Source organism: Diospyros lotus, chromosome 10 (assembly GCF_014633365.1).
Source record: "Diospyros lotus cultivar Yz01 chromosome 10, ASM1463336v1, whole genome shotgun sequence".
NCBI classification, from domain to species: domain Eukaryota; kingdom Viridiplantae; phylum Streptophyta; class Magnoliopsida; order Ericales; family Ebenaceae; genus Diospyros; species Diospyros lotus.
The window spans coordinates 10,460,254-10,481,148 of record NC_068347.1 but is presented as its reverse complement, the minus strand read 5'-3'; the positions used below and the strand labels follow the sequence as shown (position 1 = coordinate 10,481,148).

The following is a 20,895-nucleotide window of genomic DNA, read 5'->3' as shown; positions in this document are numbered from 1 at the left end:
GCCAAAAGGAAGAAAAGTTCTTCCATAACGCAATCTGGAAGAGTCCAGAAGACTAAAACCCAAAGGTCAAGGAGGATGCAATCTATCTCCACCGTGATAAACCGAGAGGTGTAGAGTAAGAAGAGTTTTACTCATGACACTTCAGGTATTTATGTTATTGGAATTAATCTATCTACTTCTGATCAGTCCACATGAGTATTAGATACTGGATCTAATGCTCATATTTACACTTTCGTGTATGGGCTTGGGAGTACGAGGAGATTAATAATAGGAGAAGTGTACCTACACGTGGTAAATGGATCAAAAGTTGTTCCATTAGTTGTAGGGACCTATTTCTTGACATTGCCCACAGGGCTTGTATTGGAATTACATAACTGTTACTACAATCTTAGTTTGACTAGGAATATAATTTCTAATTCTTGTTTGACAAGAATGGAGATTCATTTTCATTCAAGGACAATAGTTGTTCATTTTATAAAAATGAGTTGTTTTATGGTAAAACAACAGTATGTAATGGTTTGTATGTCCTTGATGTTGATACTGCTATCAATAACATAAATATTAAGCGACTTAAATCAGGTGATTTAAATAGCACTTATTTCTGGCATTGTTGCCTTGGCCATATAAATGAGACCCGCACATCCAACTTGTATAAAGCTGGATATCTTGGCACATTTGATTATGAATCATATGGTGCTTGCGAATCTTGTTTACTTGGCAAGATGACTAAGTCTCTTTTTAAAGTAAAGAGAGGCTACATAAGTGCTAGGGTTTGTGCACATTGATGTGTGTAGACCCATGTCCACCAAAGCTAGAGGTGGATATGTCTACTTTATAACCTTTACTGATGATATATCATGTTTTGGTTATGTGTATCTTATGAGACACAAATCTGAGCAATACCATAGGAATTATGTTGGGTAAGGGTCTATGTTCCGTAGGATCGTTAATCTTTCATGAAGGTCAAGGCGACTGGGGGACTAGGGTGTCACGGTTAATGATAGTGACCCGTGTGCCAAGATGATTAGACGCTTAAGAGTCAAAGAGCGAGCATAGTTGAGTAGTTGAGGGATTGCGAGTTGGGAATCAAATCTATTCTACGCATGGGGTGATGTAGTCATCTATGTGAGTAAAGATTGTCTAGAAATAGGTTTGATAAAGGAAGTAAAGCCGGCGGGGACATGGTGATAAACCATGATGAGAAGGGATACCAAACTCATGAGGGTTGAGTTGGGTAAGTGCATGGAGGCTAAGTTGGGCAAAGTGCACGAAGGCCCAAGTGGGGGTTAAGCCCTTTGTTTCGATGAAACGGTAATGAAATGGTTTGACGAATGTTAAGACCATGTGGTGGTTCGAGTTGTTCAAAGATTGAACCTATTGGAAAAAGAATGGGTCTAGCGTGGGAATAATAGTACAGGTGATGCCTACCAGTGACAGGTCTAATGTTAGGGACCACTAAATGTAGATGGCAGGTGGCCAATGGGTTAGCTCATGATGAGGGACTGTAACCCTCTATGTGGAGTAACCACTCTGCTGTGGAGACGATTAGATGCTAAAGACCTGGAGCGCACTATAGTTTATGTTTGGACTAGGCCTGAGTTCTTTTACCAGTAGGATATATATGATTGTTCGAGCAGTTGAAGAAAGAATTCCTAAATGCATTCTTCGTCTATCTCCCAAAGAAGAAGAGTGTTATATATCTAATGAGCTTGCAGTAGAAGCGGAATGAATCCCTAAAGCAATATATCAAGAATTCAGATCTGCGACGTAGGAAGTATGGGATCTCCCAGTCAGATTGGCGGTGTCAACCTTGCTAAACAGAACTACATATGCCCCACTTAGAAGATCCTTAGCCTTCTCCAAGCCAAATTCTGTGACTGAATTATTCGACCTAGTAGAACAGTTTATCATCCAAATGAAAATTTTGGATGCAGGGGAAGGTAATAAAAGAGTAAGGGAAACCTAACCCGAATTGCGAAGGACCCTACAAAATTCAGAAGATGTTAGGACCCAACATGTGCACACTATAGACGCTACAAGGCGAGACGATATGAAAAGATTATAGTATATACCCCTTGTATTCTCGTGGAGTAGGTAAAACTATAAGCCGAACCACGTAAAATCTCCATGGGCCCATATTATTTGTATGTGTCATAGAATATGATGCAGGTACGGTGGCTCAGGCACAGCCCGCTCTCAAAGGTCAAGTAGCCTAGTGGCAATCTGGTGCCGATGACCATGAGCTGGCTTGGGATCACCAGAACATCTGATGCCTATGTTCGCAGACTCACCCAGATCCCTCATTTTAGTTCGGTGCTATGCCCTTTTTAGCTAGACCTAACTCCATGGTTGATCTGACGCCTATGTCTCCCAGCAAACTCGGATGTCTGGTAAGAGTACCGCGCCGGGCCACTAGCCAAACCCAGATTCCCTGAGGTAGATTGGCTCTAGGAAGGCGGAAAAGAGGTGAAGCGGCCACGACTCTACCATGGGATCGCTCTCGAATGTCAAGTCGCCTAGTGGCAATTTGGTGCCGATGACTATGAGCTGGCTAGGGATCACCAGAACATCTGATGCCTATGCCCGCAAACTCACCCAAATCCCTCGCTTGAGTTTGGTGCTATGCCTTTTTAGTTATACCCAAGTTCTTGGTTGATCTGACGCCTAGGTCTCCCGGCAAACTCGAATGTCTGGTAGGAATCTCGCGCCGGACTATTTGGATATGAAGTTTCAAAACATGAGAGAGGTATCCGGATACAAAACAAGGCATCCGGATATGTTAGATCTATGCAGATAGAAAGAAAGGGCATCCGGATATGATATTCAATTTTCTTAAGAGGAACATCCAGATATGATAGAAGATATCCAGAAATTACTTTTGACCTATTCGGATGTATGAAGAAGCCATCCAGATATCACTCACATATCATGTTAGACACATTCGGATATGACCTACGGCATTCGGATATTACTCACAAACATTACTGGACACATCCAGATACGGAAACAAGGTATCTAGATATTACTAGGCCATTCGGATACGAATAAGAGCTATCCAGATGTCACTCACAAACTTTGATAAATCTATCTGGATATGAGGGAACCTATCTAGATATCTACAACTATTAAACCCAGAAACAAACACTCACAGTGATTGAAACTTGATTCAATTATTAACATAACTACACCATTCTGAAAGAAAACTTGGGAAAACAGTCCCAATCAACATGAAACAACTTTATGAATGATTCAACGATTATATTTGATTGAATCATTATAAAGTTCATGCATGTACTGCCTTGAAACTCACTATAAATGCATACATATATATAGATATACACTGTTTGTAAAATCTGAAATTCAATCAAAGAGTTACTGAAAAACTGAGATTAGTACTGAAAAATGATCCCATAAGAATGGTTTACAGGGATAGATACTTGCCTTTCAATCTCTCTGATCAGATTCAATGACTTGCCAAACGATTCTCCCTATGCAAACTCTATTGCGGCTTCTTGGCTTCCTGCTCCTTCACAGCATAAGGAGAAAACTAAGCTATGAATGCATATATATAATGGAGAGGCAACCCTAAAAGCCCATCTCTCTCTCTTGCCTAATACAACTAGGAGACTTCTCAATCCTCCTCCTTCTAATGTATGAACTCCCAATCTCTTAATAACTTTAACTAAATAATTAAATTTTAATAATAAATTCTTTAATGACCATCATGTCCTTGCATTTAATTTCCACATAATTAAATTCCATTAAATGCTATTTTTCAATTAAAAATCTCTAAATTACCACCTTGGAAAATTCCCAAAAATTAAATAAATACTTAAATAATTCTAAATAAATTCTGGACCCTCTAACGTGTTGTTACATGCATGGCTTGTAACAGCGGACCTGTGCCTAGGGACCAAGGCAGAAGCCTGGTGATGGGCTCGTGATGATCACTAGAGCAGCATGTTTGACACAGTAGGAGGATTGTGAGCTAGCTCATGATAGGGGTGTGAGACTCTTGGGTCAGAGCGACACAGTGAATTGCGAAGACGGTCAGATTCCAAAGTTTGGGCAACATTGTGGCTGTTATATTTGGACTAGAATCCAAGTCCCAAGGGACTAGAGCATTGTGATAGTATCCCTATCTGTCTATGAAATGGTTGAAAATTTTTTAGGTTGGGAAACCATTGTCGAAGATTTGTGAAGAAATTTCTCTAGAATAGTTGTATCCATAACAAGATTTATGAAGAGAGTCAAGTGAGAATGGTATGCCAGATGCAAGGAGAGCTTTCGAGAGCTCAAAGATTTGGGTTTCGTGTAATTGCAACATGGATGGGTGGTCAAGTATACCACTATATGTGTCATGCTATCCTTAGTTGCACATTTTAGCTGGGAACTTGAACAACTTGATGTGAAAACTGCATTCTTGCATGGTGATCTTGAAGAAAAGATTTTCATGTCTCAACCCAGGGGTTTTGAAGATAAAGATAAACCTAATCATGTGTGTTATCTTAAAAAATCGTTATATGGTTTGAAATAGTCCCCTAAGCAATGGTATAAATACTTTGACTCTTTTGTGCATTCCATTGGGTTTAAAAAAAGTGAATTTGATCACTGCCTATATTTTAACAACATGATAATAACTGTGTGTTTTTATTATTATATGTTGGCGATATGCTTTTAATTGGTCCGAATTTAAAGATGGTAAATGAGATAAAAATAACTCTAAATAAAGAATTTGATATGAAAGATCTAGGGAATGCTTGAAAAATCCTAGGCATTGAAATTGAAAGGGATGAATTAAATTCATGTTTATTTTTACATCAATCATCTTATGTCTTGAAAATATTAAAAAAATTTAGCATGCATGATTGTAAGACTGTCACCTTACCTCTAGCTAAAACATTTTATATTGTCTAAGGAACAGTCCCCTGCTAATGACGAAGAAAAAGAATACATGAGTAAAATACCGTACACTAATGTCATTGGATCGATAATGTATTTAATGGTGTGTACTAGACCTGACTTAGCTCACGCAATTAGTACACTTAGTAGGTTTATGTTTGATCCTAGTCCTAAACATTGGGAGGTGCTGAAATGGTTATTAATATATTTGAAGGGTTCTTATGATATTGGCTTGGTGTACAAACACACAACTAAAGGGTTTTATACATTCTGACTATGCTGGTGATAGGGAATAATAGGAAATCTACATCTTCCTATGTGTTTACTTTGTGTAATTCTTGCATTAGTTGTGTAACACCCGAGAAATTCTAAAGGACTTAAGTGTAATTTCCATTGGGGTGTAAGTGAAATTTTTAGAAGATTTGAGGTTATAGTGTACTTTTTCATAGTTATGAGTGACCGAATTGACTGCAGGAAATGCCTTGGAGCCTAGATATCTAAGGAAATTGATATGGTATTGACGAGAATTTTGAGACAAGATTTATGGTATCAAAAGAAATCGAATCAGAAATAGTTTTTGGTACAATTGTGATTCAGGCTGAAAAATTGAATGGTCGTAGGAGACTTTTGAAAGGTCAATGGAACCCTGAGAAGACTTTGATTTTGTAAGTAAAACAACCCTGAAGTGGTTTTGGGTTGAAACAAAAGGATTAGCGATCAAATCGTGTATTTGGGCTTAAGTATAAATTCTTAATTTTGCTTGAGGCAGGACGAAAAGATATTTTTCCTGAATTTTTGGGGGTGGAATGAAGAGTTTATAACTTGTGGGTCTTAATGGAATTATTGGAAAACTTAGGGGCTTTATAGAAAGGGCCCAAATGCAATTTTGGAATTTGTGGGTGGTGGAGACCTCTTAGGGCCAGCAAGGCTTAGGTCGATGCTTGGAGGCCAAGCCTTGGCCGTTGATTGGTTGAGGGTTGCCAAGTTTTGGCTATAAATAGGGTCGAGGGTTTCAAGGTTTTGGGCAACAAATTGCTTGGGTTTTGGGCTGTTTTAAAGGATTAGATAGAGGGCTTTTGTTCCTCGTGTCTAAGAGACCATTTTTGGAGAGTTTGGTGAGGTTTCATATTGGTTTGAGGGTATTTCAAGCCTGGCTGGAAAATCGGGTGACTTGCCGGAACCGAACCTATAATCGACTGTTTGGAGTGCTTTTGATGGTGTTTTTAGGCTAATGAGGTTACCCATAGGATTGACTTGAAGAGTACTTCAAGGGGGTGGGATCAGATTGAGCATCGGAGTAATCGCTAGTAACCAGAGCCAGAAATGACAACTAACGCGTAAGCTAGTTTTCATTCTTAGTGCACGCGCTAGCACGTGAGGGCACGTGAGCCATTGATACAACAATAACAACAACATATCTAGCCTTCATCCCACTATGTGGGGTCGGCTACATGAATTCTAGACTTCCATATATTTCTTTCTTTTTTCATATCTTCATTTAGGCCCATACACTTCATATCAAACTTTAATGTCTCTCCCAAAGTTTTCTTGGGTCTGCCTCTACCTCTTTTTTTGACTAATTGTTCCATTTCATCAACTCTCATCATAGGAGCGTCTCTTGGTCTCCTTCTTACATGATCAAACCATCTTAGTTTAGTCTCTCTCATCTTCTCCTTGATTGACACTACTCCTATCTTATTACGAATAACCTCATTTCTAATTTTATCTCTTCTTGTATGGCCGCACATTCATCTTAGCATCCTCATCTCTGCTACGCTCGTCTTTTGCTCATGATGGTATTTGACTACCTAACATTTTGAACCATTCAACAAGACTAGTCTTATAGCTGTCCTATAGAATTTTCTTTTCAGTTTTAATGGGATTTTACCATCACATAACACCCCCGATGTATTTCTCCATTTTAGCCAACCTGGCTTAATTCGATGTGTGACATCCTTGTGAATTTCTCCATCTTTTTGAATCATTGATCCCAAATATCGAAAATGGTATTTTATTTATAAGATTTGGTCTTTCAATTTTATTATAACATCCTCCACTCTTGCATTCTTACTAAATTTACATTCCATATATTCTGTTTTCCTTCTACTTAATTTAAATCCATTAGATTCTAAATTGTTTCTCCACAACTCAAACTTAGTGTTCACTCCCTCTTTTGTTTCATCCACTAACACTATGTTATTTGCAAATAGCATACATCATGACACCTCTGTCTGAATGTGTTTAGTGAGTTCATCAATTACTAAAGCAAATAAGTATGGACTTAGTGCAGAACCTTGGTGCAGTCCCATTGTAATTTTAAACGGTTCAGTATCCCCTTCGCATGTTATGACCCTTGTTTTTGCACCATGATACATGTCCTTAAGGGCTTGTATATAGGCTATTCGTACTCTTTTTTTCTCTAAAACCCTCCATAAAACTTCTCTAGGGACCTGATCATAGGCCTTTTCTAGATCTATAAACACCATATGCAGGTCCTTCTACTAATCCTGATACCTTTCTATTAGGCGCCTCAGTAGGTATATAGCTTTCATTGTTGACCTACCAGGCATGGAACCAAACTGATTTTCTGAGACATCTATTTCTTTTCTGAGCCTCTGCTCTATTTTTATGGTATGGCTTATTAACTTAATTCCTTTATAGTTTTCATAGTTTTGAACATCTTCTTTGTTCTTGTATATAGGAACCAAAGTACTCTTCCTCTACTCATCTGACATCTTTTTTGATTTAAGGATCGTGTTAAATAATTTCGTTAGCCAGGATATGCTCTTTTCTCCCATGCATTTTCATGCTTCTATTGGTATATTATCCGGTCCCACCGCCTTATGATTTTTCATCTTTTTTAATGCTTGTCTTATTTCATTTGAACTTATGCGTCGATAAAATGTATAGCTCACGTTCCTTTCGGAGTTACTAAGATGTCCCAACCTAACTCTTGTGTCCCCACCATCATTGAATAATTTAGTGAAATACTCATTCCATCTCTCCTTTATCGCTCCCTCATTCACTAATACATTTTGGTTTTCATCTTTTATGCATTTTACTTGGTTTAGATCCCTTATTTTTCTTTCTCTTACTTTAGCTAATTTATATATATCCCTTTTTTTCATCTTTTGTATCAAGTCAATAAAATATATAGCTCACCTTACCTGGCTCGAAGCCTCATCTTCCAAAATGCGAGAACGCCAGCCTGCTTCGAACTCTTCTAGGACCACCACCTCCTCGGTAGAACTTAGATGAAATCACAAAACCCAACAATAGAAATTAAACCAGGGCATTTGTTTTTGCTATACCTCGCAAAAACCCACCCATCCACCATTTCCAAACTACCTCAATCAATGATTTAAACCAACCAACACTCCACATTACATCATTCCACAACATCTCACATAAAGCGAAGGATTCAAAAAGAAATAATTAATTACCTCGATCAAACTGGAGAAGAAATCTGAAAAACCTCCACACTGGCATCGCCTCCTAGGATGCCACCTTGTGCTCAAAATCCCATTTTCGATCCTCTAGAACTCTCATCGATCCCCAATTTAATTTCTAGAATCTTTTTCCAATTTTTTTGGAATTTTTGGCTATTTTTCCCGTTTTTCAGAATTTTCTATTTTCCATATTTCCTCTTTTTTATTTTATTCTTTTTTTTCCATCTTCTTCCATGGGTATTCTTCTTCGCGCCTTCTTCTTCTCCCATGCACCAGCGCCGGCCATTGCCTGTGTAACGACCCATTAGAGGGTTTAGATTTTTATTTGGAAATTATTGAATTTCTTAATTAGTTTTGTTTGGAGAATTTTTGCCAATTAATTGTTAATGTGGCAATTTAGAGATTTAATTGAGAAAATAGCATTTAATTATATTTAATTATTGAGAAGATTAAATGAAAGGACGTGTTGGTCATTTAAGGATTTGATATTAGCATTTAATTATTAAATAAAGTTATTTCGTTTAAGGGATTAATTAACCCAGCCGTGAGGAGGATTCGGATTGAAAGACTCCTAGTTATAATAGGAGAATGAGTTATGGCGTTAGGGCTTCTTAGATCAATGAATATATAGTTCATAAGCCATATGTTCTTCACGCCGCAAGAACAGAGAGCCAAGAAGCAATCAGTGAGTTCAAGTTTTGCATAGGAGGCTCTCGTGAGATCATTAAGTCGATTAAGAAGATCATAAGGCAAGTATCCTATCTGTAATTCCTTTCATTACAGATTTAAGTTAGTCCGTTCTCAGTTTATTCAAGTTCTTCATTGAGTTTAATATTTATATCAGTTCCAGTGCATGTATATATATATATATATGTGCGTTACAGTGAGTTATATCAGTTCAGTGCATGTTTATATATGTAATTACATGCGTACAGTGAGTACCGGCCAGTTCATGCATGTTCCTTGCAACGTTTTCCATTAGTTATGATCAGTAAATCATCCCTCAAGTTGTTTATATATCAATTGGGATTGTCCTCCCAAGATTTCCTTTGGAATGGTGTAGTAATGCTAAGTTTTGAATTCAAGATTTGGTCTCTATTATCGTAAGCTTCGTTTGGTACAAGTTTCTAGTCATTCGAATGAGCCTCTTTGTCGTTCGAATGAGTTCAGTGGTATCCGAATAAGTTTCAGTGTTATCGTAATGTTTTTCCCTTATAATGTATCAGTCATTCGAATGAGTGCCTTGTCATTCGAATGAGTCCTGAGATATCGTATCATTCGTATGAATTTTTGAGGTTTTTTGACTGTCATTCGAATGAGCCTTGTTGTCATTCGAATGAGCCCTTGAAGATGTGAGTAAGTTGTTGCTTTGTATAGCTTAGCATTCGAATGAGCCTTCTTGTCATTCGAATGACCTTCAAATTGATTCAAATAAGGTTACTGTTGCATTCGAATGAGTCGCTTTTTGCCAGTTCAAAAGTTTGAAATTTTCAAAATTCATTCGAATGAATTTGAGAGTCATTCGAATGAGTCCCAGATCAGATCCGAATAGCCTTTGAATATCATCTATCATTCGAATGAGCCTTCTGTCATTCGAATGAGTCTTTGTCATTCGAATGAGTTTTCTGCCATTCGAATGAGCTTGCTGAAATCCCTTTTTTATTCGAATGGGCTGCTTTTTCATTCAAATTACTTTCTTAGACTTTCTCAATCATCCAAATAGTATCAAATGGCATCCAAATAGCTTCCAATAAATTCTTGATTCAAGTATTAAATTTAATATAAATATTCAATTTTTCAAATATTGAATTTTTATGCCAAGATATCATAAAATCCAATATGCCATGCCTATACTTAGAAATTTCAGAATATTTGAATCTCAATATTTCTAGTAAAAATCATATACCATGTTTAGCAGTTCATTATGACATGGTCAGTATTATTTTGTGAGATTATGTGCATACACATTGTATGAGCATTGAGCATGACTTATGTGGAGCACTACATATCGTGTGCTAGCATTTATATGAGCATTGCATTATGCGCGCCAGGCGGCTTGTCCGCGGAGATCCCACTAGTATCAGTACAATTATATCTCAGTTATGAGTTGCTCGCCTGATGTCGACCAGGGAGCTAGGGGCATATTGCCCAAAGTATGTGCTTACAGTTTTTATGTTTGCAGGACTCAGATCAGTCAGGTATGTGTTACAGTTATGTGGGCCTATGGGCCAAAGTTGCATACCTGCATTTAGTTTACAACTTATGTGCATTACATCTTATAAATGCCATCCAGTGATTATTATATCTCTCAGTACAAGTTCAGTAAGTATTTTTATCAGTATCGATATTCTTCGATTCAGCTTCAGTTATTCTTTCCAGTTTATTACTTGCTGAGCTTTGTAGCTCACCTTGTACTCTTCACCATTCCAGGTCCTAGTGGGGGAGTACCAGACGTGGGGCCTAGCAGCAGTGTCCAGTAGTGTGTGTACGTGGAGCCGCTCAAGACCAAAGATGTCTGGGAGTTATTAGTTGTTAGTTAGTGCTTGATCAGTTTAGATTCATTTTAATTTCCAGTTTAGGGAATTTCCCTTAGATGCAATTATGATTTCAGTTTTTGATGACTTAGAGTCTTATTACAGTTAATTGATATATACAGTATTGGTATCAGAATTCAGTTATCAGTTGGTTTATTTTATTATCCCCAGTAACACCTCTTCTCGGGCAGTTCTAGGAGAGGGGGTGTTACAGCCTGGCCATCGTTTTCGCCGTGCGCCTCTGGCCACTGGCCGTGCTCCCTCGACCGCCGCGAGCCACGCCGACTCAGCCTTCTGTGCGCCACCAACTCGCTAACACTGCTGCAACCAGCTTCCTCGCGTGCACATCTGCGCGTTGTAACTCCAGTGCGCTAATCGCCATTGTTATCGCTGGTTCAGCCTTGATCGGCCATCGCCTCTGCTACTGATGATCGCGACCAGCTCCATGTGCCACTCCGCGCTACCGGTCGCTCGCCCCCAACATCAACGTTGGTCTGCCGCTGCTCTCTTTATCTCACATCGGCCATGGCCTTCATCATTGCAGCTTCTTCTTCCAGCCACCGGCTAACCTCACGACCTCTCTCCTTCTCTCTCTCTCTCTCTCTCTCTCTCTCTCTCTTTTTCTCGCACTCTTGCTCTCTCCCTTTGTTATGCTCTCTGATGTCCGAGCTCTACCTTTCAAATTCAAAATATCAGGGGGACGAAGTCCTCCCCACTTTCGCGCATACATATTTATATATATATATATATCTAAGTATATAAATTACACACATTAATCTCCCAATTTATCCATAATTCCACTTGGGGATTTTGTTAATAGCACTTAGACCTGCCCAAGGTTTTAATTTAATTTACTCTCAAGCCTCCAAAATCTCGATTTTCCAAAATTAAGAATCGGCTTTTACTCGAAAATGCTAATATCGTCCCTGTGCATGCACAAGACCTTTATTCCACCTTAAAACACCTTAGGGTTGCTTTACTCACAAAATCGGATCACCTCTAGGGTCCTCTCAGCTTCCTGAAGGTCCTCTGCAACCATTCGATACCAGCACTCATTCAGGCTCATACATAAATTATTCTCGGTCTAATTGCTTTCAGCTTCATTAACCTCACCTCGAGACACTCACCAATCTCATGCCCTCTTCCCTAGACATCCAAGTCCCGGGGCATTCTCTGCCGTTGATTCGGTAATTTTATTAATTAATTTCTCAAAATCGACCCTTGGGCTTCCCATACCTCCTGAGGTCCTTTCAAAATAAGCAAAAATTATTTATTTTCCAATCCCATGTAATACTAGGTATTACATTCCACCCTCTTTAAAAGAATTTCATCCTCGAAATTCACTTTACCTTACTCAACTGCCCAAGACAACCACATTCTCAAGCAAATAATCAAACTCTGATACTCGAGAATCTCAAAGTTTAGCCATTGCTCACCTTTCCTTGGGCTATCCCCACCTCGAGATTTTGCCTTGGCCTTTAGTCCTCTGATTCTCGAGGACATTCATCAATTGATGCCACTTTGGCCTCCCGCCAAGTCCCACTATTAGTGGCTAGTCATGCCTACTGCAACGATGTCCATCTCTTGATGGATTTCAACTCCCTCAAAGCATCGCTTTGCAGTCCACTTCCCATTTTCCACATCAAAGCAAAACCAAACACGATAATGCCAATCAAACTCAACAACACTGTATCATTTATCAGTCAACAATGATTTTACATCGATCACACATGGTAACGTTTCCCTTACCAATTACACATGGCCACGATTTTACGTTGATTAAACACAACTATGTCTTAGCATTGATCAACCGCAGAAGTGTCATTCTAATGCCCATTAATTAGCCAAGTGTGGTATGGTTAAAGCCCAAGTCTGCTAGTCGATCCTGAGATTGAGGGAAGGGAAGAACAAAGCCTAGTTCCCACCAAGGGCGTTTCGTGTCGAAACATAATCCGCCCTTCACAAATGGTTGGGCATGTGAGTAGTTTAGATGATTGTTCATGAGTGACACCCGTAAGTGGGAACGGGGCATCACACCTAACCCTGCTTGTGGTGCATATGTATTAAAGGTATTTATAGTCATTCTTCCTAGACTAACCTTTACCATAATTATCCTATCCCCTATTCTCTTTACTTCCACTACCTCATCTACTAAGCTTTTATCCATAATAATCCCCACTCCATTTTTTGCTCGATCATTTCCTATGTACCATATTTTATATTCAGTTTTTGATAAAGTTTTTGCTTTTTTCCCTACGCATCTCATCTCTTAAAGGCACAAAATATTAATCTTTCTCCTAATCATCACATCTACCACTTTTGTAGCTTTGCCTATTAATGTTCCTATGTTCCATGACCCAATCCTTAATCTATGATTTTGGTTTTGGCCTTGACTTTGAATTTGATTTTGGTTTTGATTTTGGAGTAGCTTCTTTACCCACATCCGTCCAAGCAAATCCGGGGACCCTTGCTCATTTGTCACTACATCTGGGCGTCGATGTAGTGGCCCTAACTCACTTAACACTACATGCGGGTAGTGTAGCACGTCGCTATGAAAGGTTACGCCTTAACGATTTTTCATAATTTGTCTAGAGTTCATGTTTTGGATCCGACTAGGTTTTACGTTGGCTGTCGGCTATCTAACACAACTCTCCTCCTTTATTTTGGCCTGGGATCGGTAGTCATAACATCCCCGGGCAAAGTTGCGTAAGCCATTGGTATTTTTTAATTTTTTTATTATTTTTTAAAAATTATGGTGTTGGAAAATTTGAAAAAATGTTTGAGAAGGTATTTATTTTGGAATTATTGAGGGAAAAATAAGAAGAAAATAGAGGAAATTATGAGAAAATTGTGGGAAAATTTATGTTGATATTCCTTTGAATAAATATGATGTCCAGGGATTGTTGAGACTCGAGGTTGAGTAATAGTATGGTTGTTTGAGTCTTGGCACAAGAATCGAAGTTGTGCACGAAAATTGAGGTGTTTTGAGATACTTTCGAGGTGAGTGGTTATATCTTAAACATCGGTTTAATGTGGGTGTTTTGACCCAAAATTGATATGATTTCATGTAAATGGTTTTGTTGCATGTGAATGGTTTAACCTAAGGATGGTTGGTTTCAAGTGGGAGGTTCGTCCCAAAATGTTTTATGCATATGCATTGAATTTTGTGTATTAAATTATGTGTATGAAAATATTATTTTATATGATGCAACGAATCATGGTATGTGGCATTGGCATGTTTATGTGTTGTCTGTATGGGATGTTGCTCTGATAGTGTAGCTGTAATTCCCCAAGGGTGCTTGCCTGAATAACGTATAGGGGTATCCTAGGCCGATTGTGCTTGCTGGGATGACTACATGGGGTTTCGTGTCAGGCTGATTTGCTAGGAAAGTTACACTAGGGTGTTTGTTTGTCCATGTGGAATGTCAACCTATGTTGTAGCACTTAGGTGATATCACTAGGGAAGCGTGGCAAGGATTAATGCCCACTTGTGGCAAGGGCTAAGAGTGGACACCACCCTGGCGGGTCCACAAGTGGCGAGGCAGAAAGTGAACACCACCCCATATCGAGTTGAGTGGCGGGGCTAAGAGTGGACACCACCCCAAGTTCCTTTGAGCGATAGCATTGTTTCTAAGGGTGATGTGGATTCTCGGGGATAGTGTTGATCATCTTGTGGCCAGGGTTGATGTGATCCAGAATACTTTTGAGTGGAAACGCAATCCCTGACATGATAGTGGGGTGATTCCCCGGGTTCCTGTGTTGACCTTTCTGTGTCGAAAGTGGTAATGATGGTTTTCCATTGTGTCAGGAAGATGCATTGATGTTTCCCTCTTAAGGCAGAAGGTGTTATGCCAATGTGTCGATGTGGTATAGATTAAGTGTTGTGTGGGATTCTCTTGGGCTAGGACATGTTAAAATATGTTGGTTTGGTTCATGGTCTTACATATATTCATGAAAATGTTTTTCATCTTTCACTTAGATGATTCAACATCTAATTTGGACTATGTCCCTAGAATATTCAAACGTTCCGACTAAAAGCAGCGGTGCCAAAGGGACTGGAGTGATGATTTTTTATAGTTGGTTCGTAGCTTGTATTCTAGTTTTTGGTGTATATTATTTTGATAATATCATGTTGAACGATGGTACGATTTTCCCTGTGTATTAATAAAGTGATTTCAGTTATATTTCATTTGAGGTTTCGATCTTGCTTCCGCATTTATGATTATATTACCCATCTTAGCTTATTTCTTTAAAGTTTGATATGCTGTGAAGGTACAACGGGATTGTTGAGAATTGATTTATGTATATTGGGATGAGTGTATGAGTGGAAAAAAAATGTGTTCTTGAAGTCTTGAATTAACACCGAGCTCGATTGGAGTGAGGTGTTACAAGTTGGAAGTCACAAATTTAACACATTGTTGCACTCTTTACCATCGAATCAGAATATATAACTACCATTGAAGCTATTAAAGAAGCATTGTGGTTTAAGGGATTACTTAAAGAACTAAGTGTTTTAAGTAATAATGTGATCGTATATTCTGATAGTCAATATGCTATTCATCTGTGTAAAAATCCAGTGTTTCACGAACGCACTAAGCACATAGATGTTAGACTTCAATTTATTCGCGACATTGTGTCTCAAGATGTTGTTAGGCTTGAGAAGGTATTGTCTGAGTATAACCCTTCAGATATGGGAACTCGGGTTCTCACGTTGGCCAAGTTTAGAAATTGTCTTACACTTCTAAACATTGGTAAAAGTAAGTGAACATTCCAATTTGTTTGGTACTTTCGTCAACTAATATATTGTTTGCTTGTGTGCAGGCCTTATTAGGTATCAAGGTAGAGATTTGTTAGGATGTGATACCCAACAAGTCCAAGGCGATGATGGTAAAATCAGGTAAGTATAAATCTATCATAGGCTTCGGCCTGGGGTTGACAGATTTAAAGGTCCAAACCCACTTATAGGAAGCCTGATAAGAAGATGGTCAAGTAAGTTTATCTTATTTTTTGAGGAAAGCAGGCTTGGCTCAGTTGCTCAAAACAAGAACTAAGCCCAACCCATTTTGCTAGTTGCCTTATCTGAAGCCCATTTGAAAGCCCATTATTCTCCTTATATATGTCTAGCCCATTAGAAAGCCCATCTCTCATCTCTGTAAGTCCATTACTCATTTGATCCAGTTTTTTGATGTTGTTGGAGACTTGGTCATTGCCATTCAAACTACGTTTGTTTCTCTCCATTTTTCCTCACCCTCATCTCATCTCTTTCGAATACCTAGGGTGCTTATCTTTGTGAGATGCTTCAATGGTTATCAATGATGAGAAACACCATTAATAGGTGTATCAATGCAAGGGTTTAAGCCATTTTCAAAAATATTTTTTGAAAACATCAAAGATAGCAATGGAAACAAGAACTAAAAACACCTTGCAAGACCCATTTCCAATGTCCATATGCATATCAAAACCGAACCATGCCATAGAGGGTTTAGATATTTTACCTTTTAACAGGTTGATGTAGGGTTAAAATCCACCTGAGGCAGCAACACTTGCTCCAAAAGATAGCTCCCGAACTCCTTTTCGATTAGACCGAAATCGTCCCCTAAAACTACGAGGGGCCTATTGGATCCACGCTTCGGTGAGATAATGAATCCCACTACTCTCTCTTTGTGCTAAATAGAGAGAGTAAGGGATATAATGGCTAAAACAAAATGGGATCTAAGTGAAGAAGAACTCCCAAGATTGATAGTCTCACTATCAAGAGCAATGACCTACAATAGTTAAGGAAGAATCAAAGGAGCAATGAATTGGGGAGCTAGGGTTTCTGGAGGAAGAAAAAGAGGTGTTGGTCGGGAGAGAAATCAATCAGAACTAGCTCCAACTGTCTCTCTTCTTCAACATAGAAAACTAAACATATATATATCCCCAAATTGGAAATCCTAGGGCAAACAAATTGGGAAAATAACAAAGGGACAGAAGAGGGACAAGGGAGTGAGAAGGAAACGCGTCAAGGATGCACGCCAACCTCCCTTGTCCTTCTGTTGTCTGTCATTGTCACATGCCCTAGCTTTTCCTTTGCACAAAATGACAAAACGTTGTACAATTTGCGAGCTTCTGGAAATGAAACTGTCAACAGTTTTCAAGGAAGTGTCGATAATTTGGCTCGACATTTCAAAGGAAACTGTCGATAGTTTCCCAAGGCTGTCGACAGTTTGCTACCCTTTATGCTAACTTTTCAAAAATTACATCTAGGCCCCGCCATTAACATTTTATGACACTTTCACTGTCTCGTGATCAAACCGAGGTCCCCATTAACTCTTAATGGCATGTCCGTTAACTCTTGATGTTTGCTCATTATTAATCATTTAAACCCAATCCATTAACTCTTTAAAGGTAAACGTCATTAACTCTTAATGATGGTTTCAGCCTTAATCACTTAGTTAACCATCACAACCGGATATACGTGTGACCTTTTAGGTTCATTACTAAGTAGCAATCAGGAAATGTCAATAGCTTTGACATTGACCAAACACCTTTGGTTTACAACAAGGATCTATCCATGTCCTCGAAGTACCTCGAAAGACTCTAAGTGATAACTAGTATTATGTTAGGGTGATCCTACCAGTAATGAAATCTTACTTCATGAATAGAACTTATTTGGGCTTTCGATTCCTGTATACTATAATCCCTCTATTAGTTATCATCCCGATCAAGTGAGAGTTATGGACTAATCAAACTCACTAATTCGATGACTATGCCAAAATTAGTGTGGTGAGATTGAGATGACACATCGAAACTCTTTCCGACATTGGAACACTTTCCAGTCAAGTGTACCTTGGTCAAGGGTTTCTACAATCAAGACAACCATTGATTGCATAGGATGTTCACCTTACGTCGGAGGTCGACGGATCCCATTAGCAATCACCTGCCTCCATATACCACTACATAGGGACCACACAGTGCATCTCCTACTTAGTAACTAGATGATTCTTAGCAATGACAAATCCTTGGTACCAACATACAAGACAACTGTGTTACCTCCGGTCTAAGGACTAGTAACACAATCGAAGCCTATGGTAGACCATAGATCCTCTCAGCCATGTGATCTATCACATGCATCACATTCAGTAAGTGTTCCACTAACACCTACCCACATGCATACTATATCTATTTCATGGATTATGGCATGCGACACACCATCCTTCAGCATTAGCTTTTCATACTAATCAAATGTAGTATCCCATATGCCAGTCCGTAATCGACTAATCATAGTTCCCCTTTTAAGAAGTCTAAGGACTGGAAATTATCATTAAGATATCCTTATCACAAAGATCATTTGTCACATATTATTAACACTTAAGAATAAGACATTTAATAGGAAATCTAAGGACTTATTCAGGTAACACCCCATTTTTCCCAGGTGTGCGTTAACTCAGGATTTCGAGAATATTTTTTTTCCCAACATACACTCAACATAAATCATTCCCAACAATCCCGTTCTACCTTCTTAGCATATCAAACTTAATAATCAATAAACTAAGACAGGTAATGATCACATATGCGGAAGTAAGATTGAAACCTCAAAGATCCATAATCGTTAATTCCTCATTTATAACAAAGTAACTGAATCGATGTTTCTCATGACGTTATCAAAATAATACATAACATCTAGATATCTCAAACATAGACAAAAAAGACCTACAAAAGATCTAATATTGTAGCTACATCTCGATCACCCCTTTTCCTTTGGCACTACTGCTTTCACTTGTAACGTTTGAATATTCTATGGATATAGTCCAAATTAGATGTTGAATCATCTAAGTGAAGGTACAAAAAAATTTTCATGAATGTATGCAAGACCATGTGTAACACCTCATCTCCTAGAACTGCTCGAGAAGAGGTGCTACGGGGAATAAAATAAAACTAACTGATAAACTGAAATCTGATACCATAATGTATATCTTAATCAACTGAAATAAAATTCTGAGTCAACAAAACTGAAAACCATAAACTCTGTCTAAGGGAAAATCCCTAAACTGAAATGTAAAATAAACTGACAAATTAACTAACTCCCATACATCTTTTGTCTTGAGTGGCTCCACGTACACACACTACTAGACACTGCTGCTAGGCCCCACATCTAGTACTCCCCCACTAAGACCTGGAATGGTGAAAAGTACAAGGTGAGCTACAAAGCTCAGCAAGTAATAAGCTGGAAAGAATAACTGAAGCTGAATTGAAGAATATCGATACTGAAGAAAAACTTACTGAACTTGAACTGAGTATAACACTATCTGTTTGCATTCATAAATGTCATGCACATAAATTGTAAGATAAATGCAGGTATGCAACTTTATCTCATAGGCCCACATAATCTGATAAAACATACCTGACTGATCTGAATCCTGCATACATAAAAACTGTAAGCACATATTATGGGCAATATGCCCCTAGCTCCCTAGTCGACATTAGGCAAGGGACACACAAACTGAAACTGAAACTGGTGGGATCCCCGCAGACTAGCTACCTGGCATGCATAATGCAATGCTCACATACATGCTAGCACACGATATGTAGTGCTCCATAGAAAGTCATGCTCAATGCTCATACCAAGATGTATGCACATAATCTCACAAAATAATGCTGATCATGTCAAAATAAATGCTAAACATGTAATCTGATCTAATATATTGGAATACAAAGATTTACTCGTATTTCCCCTTGAATTGTAATATTTACTGACATTTATTTAATTATCTAATGATTTATTTATTGCAACATGAAGACTTCCCAGGGGGTCACTCATCATAGAATTGAAAGTAAAGCAAGATCGCTACGGGGCAAACAACATAGTTCAAAATGTTTTGAACTTACCCCGATCCTGGCGATTGGATTAACGTCGAAATCAAATCATTCACATATAAATAAATAAATCTAACATTTAGATTATCGAGTCATTCGCGGATTCGAGCCGTCCAAGCGTCGGGCCTCTAACTCATGATGCGCGGCACGCGTCCATTGGCAAGGAGAGCAGAATATGAGTGCTAGCTCCTTCTCCTTTTTTCGGCTTGTGTATGGACGGAAAAGAACGCCCACGTTTCAAATCGATGCCAAAAAGAAACGGGGAAGAGTGAATGACATTCGTTTTTCAACTCTTGAAAAACCACACAACCAACCATTATTTTTGGGCAACTTATAAAGGGATATTTATAGAGAAAACATCCTAGGGTTTCTTAAACCTTAATGAATTGGGCTAACCCATTAATCCTAGTTAAACTAGAATCTTAAGTGGGTTTATTCTAGTCCAATTAGAAATATAATTAAGTGGCCCAATTCCATTTATAAAATATTTAGCCCAAATCTAATTCAAGCCCAAATATTTATTATTTAATATTTAATCCAATTCTAATTTAGTCCAAATATAATATTTAATATTTGACCCAAATCTAATTTAGCCCAAATATAATATTTAATTTAATATTTGACCCAAATCTAATTTAGTCCAAATATAATATTTAATTTAATATTTGGCCCAAATCCAATTTAGTCCAAATATTAACTTAAGCCTAAATATATTTTATTTCTTATTTGCCACTCTAGCAAATAGAAAATTATTAAATTAAAACCTCCTTTCTAATTTAATCAATTGCCATTTTAGGAAACTCTTTCCATTATGACGACCCCTCATCATATCGATGTCATTACGTCTATTTGTTTTTTTTTCGTGAGAACCTACGACGACATAACTTCTTGCCGAAGTGTCCCACTTAACCATACGTTCGTTCTCCTGGTTTAAGTCAGGGACCGTGCCTATTGCGCATGACTCATTAAGCTTCCTAATATGTTGGCAATGTGTCGGTACAAACACATAAGACAAGATTGGCCTCTAGCAAGGCATCATGCCTACCCAATTATTCAGAAGGATTCATAATCCTTAAATAACCTTTTACAAGCATGATTACTGTGTAATTCGATCCTCTCGTCAATGTATCCTATGTGATCTCAAGTTGGCAATG

The 20,895-nt window shown here is 38.3% G+C and overlaps 1 pseudogene; it reads left to right on the top strand.

Moving 5' to 3' along the window:
• Positions 1-2,947: 2,947 nt before the first annotated feature.
• The window catches only part of LOC127811086 (zinc finger CCCH domain-containing protein 18-like), a 30,141-nt pseudogene continuing 12,193 nt past the window's right edge, over positions 2,948-20,895 (top strand).